This window comes from Nansenia antarctica, assembly GCF_963989245.1.
Source record: "Nansenia antarctica genome assembly, chromosome: 2".
NCBI lineage: Eukaryota > Metazoa > Chordata > Actinopteri > Argentiniformes > Microstomatidae > Nansenia > Nansenia antarctica.
The window spans coordinates 81,616,249-81,619,946 of record NC_137675.1 but is presented as its reverse complement, the minus strand read 5'-3'; positions in this window follow the sequence as shown (position 1 = coordinate 81,619,946).

Here is a 3,698-nt window from a genome sequence, read left to right as displayed (position 1 = left end):
CGCAACCCACCTCTCTGTCGCTGGGGGGTCTCGCTAGCAAACCTGATCCTGAGCAGATTACATCTGACAACATTTACATATTCTGTTATATCACCAAACACAGGTGAATGAACACTGAAGCATTACCAATTATGTTCATTTAATACACAACGGCGACCTTTCGAGAGTGGGCGAGGGACGTAAACCCAAAAACCTTGTGGTTTTCCATGTTTGGCTTTTTTGGGGGGGAGGGTGGGGGGGGGGGGGGGGGGGCAGGTGGGCGTTAGTGGGGGAGGGATTTGAACCAGCAACCTTGTGGTTGAGTGTATAACGTGTCTGTCTTTTTGGGCGGGAGGTAGTGGGGGATGTCAGCCTGTCCTGTCTGCCTTCCACCTGCCAGCTTGTCTGTCTGTCTGTCTGTCTGGGCTAGGCTCAGCTGAGATAACCCTAACGCATTATTGAGGACAAATAACTAAAAGACTCACTGAAAAGTTTCAGAGACAGAGGGAGAGCCAGAAGTGTCCTTTGCAGCATGGCCGTCTAGCGGCCGCTCCCCCTCCACAGCTAGAGTCTAGGGCACCCCCCCCCCCCCCCACGCAAGGGCCAGAGTCTACCTAACCCCAACCCTATGCCAGATTACCCCGCCTGCTATCACACCCTTAACCATGAGGGGATGAAGCCATTATCTGACCCAGGATCAGTGACTACAAGAGTGGGGGGTAGCCAGGCCACTTCTATCTAGGCTACTTGTTGTGCACTGGTCTCACCTACTGGGCAGAGCGAGCAACTGCAGGGGTCAGAGGAGGCACAGGCCACCTAGTTCTAGGGTCCTAGACCTTAGGGTTAGGGTCAGGGTGTTTAGGACCCGCAGGTTTAGGACCGCAGGTCCCAAACTGGTTCTCCGGCTCTGCAGACACAGGCTACTCAGCTGAATCATACCCCAAATGCTATTTCACCATGCTCTCACGTTAAGATAAATCGGCTTGCGAGGAGTTTGCACTCATGCTTGCCAATAGCTGTATAATCCGTCTCATTAACAATGCAGTGTGAACATTAGACATTGATGGTAAACTCTGTGATAACCTGGTCACGATTATGTTGTTTTGTTTTAACTGAAAATTAGAACAAAAGTGATTAACTGACACACAAACGGAAATTCTGACCAATCACAAAACGGTTAGCAAGCGCGTGGTGTTGAGGGCGTATTCAGAACCACAGCGGACCTGAAGATCGTTTGCTCTGTCAAGAACGCAGTGTGAAACACGACTCGGACCAGGTCCAACTGCAACATTATAAATCGGACCAAATTACAAGAGTGAATCAGCCCTAAGCCTAGTCCTAGGATTAAATCACAAATCACACTTTCGTGGCCTGGGGTGGTCCAGTGGTCTAGCACCGTGGTCTACAGTGCACAGTGCACACATATTATGCCCATGTCGGCATGGGTTCGAATCCGGCCCATGCCCTGCTGACATGCCCTCTCTCCCTTCTTCTCCTTACTTTCCTGTCTGTCTTCACTGTATCTGTCCAATAAACAGAAAAATATGAGTGGGACTGCCCCACTCAGAATTTATTTTATTTTTTTATTACAAATTTAAAAATACTGTATATACTTTTAATGGAAAATCTCCATGGAGGATGCTCGTCTCGGACTAGGGCCTAAAGCCTTGTCTGTCTGTGAAACCGGCCCTCTGTGTCTCTTCCTGGTTAAATACAAGAAGAAAAGGTTGAATATGACGGTTAAGATACCAGCCAGCTGATCTGCTCAGGCTTTAAACACCTGGTCTGGGAGGGGGAGAGGGGGAGGGGGAGAGATGGAGAGAGGGAGGGTGAGGGAGGTAGAGACGAAGCCCTTGACCAGCGCTGCGTCGGGCAGATGGCTGTGTGCTGCACGCGGCGGCGCTGGATCGCTGCTGTTTGATTAGGGAAAGAAGATGTCACCCTGTTTCTGCTGCAACAGCTACAAAAACAACAGCAACTCTGTTTCTCTCTGATGTAGGGAGTCAGAGTCGGAGCGTGTGCTGCACAAGTGCGCTGGCACGCCAGAGAAGGGGGGGGGGTAGTGAGGGCACGTAGCCAGCAGGGGGGGGAGGCTGGTGGAGGTAGAAGAACGGAGGACAGAGGCAGGGGGTTGGGGGGAGGGAGGGGGTTGTGGGGATGGAGGGAGGGGGTTAGGGGGGGGGGGGGTTGGGGGGAGGGAGGGGTTTCTTTCGGATTGTTTAGTTCTGCAAGGTTATCTGGGACTGGGGGGGGGAGACGCAGCGACAGATCTGATTGGAGACAGAAGGCAGGAAGAGAAGAGAAGAGGTGGCTCAGCCAATCACATCAAAGCTAGATATCCATCAGATGATTTGTGCTAAGTGCTGCTGGAATGACATCACTCTATTGACGTACAAGTGACCTATCAGACATCAAAGCGGCGGGTGACGCAGGGCAGAAACCCGAACGGAAGAAAGAGATTAGACCTCTCATCTGGGGGCAGCAACCTCAAAGTCTACAGCAGATGAAAAACAGCGTGTGGCTCAGTCGGTATGGAGCACGGCCCTAACAAAGCTTAGGTCGGGGGTTCGATTCCTGCTGGGACCGTATATGTCAAGTTTTCAAGTTTCAAGTTTATTGTTTAAGTCACAATAATTTACACAAGTGTAACAGAGTTAATTTCGTAGGCTTCGGATCCTGACATAGGGCATAATAGACTTAGGGCTTAATAACTCAAGCATAATTCAAGATAAAAATATGTACTGAAAAATGTATGCATGTAACTGTAATGCGATGTAAGTCACTTTAGATAAGATGTATTATTATTATTATTATTATTATTATTATTATTATAAGCGAGATTCCAAGTCTGTAGTACTCCGTACCTGACTTCCCCAAATACCTGAGGCTATTATTATCTGTTGTGACAATGTTATGTGCACTGTGTCATAAAGTTTGTATTCCTATTAATATAATATACTATGACTTTTAGCTGGCGCTTTTATCCAAAGCCACTTACACTGCAGTGAGTGCGTACATTTACTAGTATATACGGTCCCAACGGGAATCAAACCCCCAACCTAAGCGTTGTTAGCTCCGTGCTCCACCACCTGAGCCACAGAGGACCTCCTCCTATTAGCTTGATGACCCAGGGTTCTCCCCAAAGGATGTCAGAGGTGCTAGCCAGCTTGTCGCCGTCCCCTCGGGGCAAATTAAACAGATATTTAACTTGTCTCTGACCGGCCAATCACAGCGTGGTTAACATGCCAAAGTTGTGTCGCATGTTCCTCGGTTAATTCAGCGTTTTAGCTGTGTTTCTAGCGGCAGTTTGTTTTTAAAAGAGAGAGAGTGTTTGTGCATCGCAACAATGATAAGATTGTCAATTGTAATGCCTTGTTATTGCCCATGCACTAGGTGGCGGTCTATGCCACCTGTTGAGTGTAATTGGTAACAGTGTTCTGGTGGCAATAATGTTCTGGTGCTCTCTGTCCCCCCTCCCTGTCCCTTGTCATCCCTCCCTGTACCTCTGTCCCCCCATCCCTGTCACTCTGTCCCCCCTCCCTGTCCCTTGTCCCCCCCTCCCTGTCCCTCTGTCCCCCCCTCCCTGTCCCTCTGTCCCCCCTCCCTGTCCCTTGTCCCCCTCTCCCATCCCCCCCCCTCCCTGCTCTCCACAGACCTCAGCTGATACCAGGCGAGCCTGGCGGAGGTAGAAATCGGCAGCCCGGGGGGGGGGGACTCAT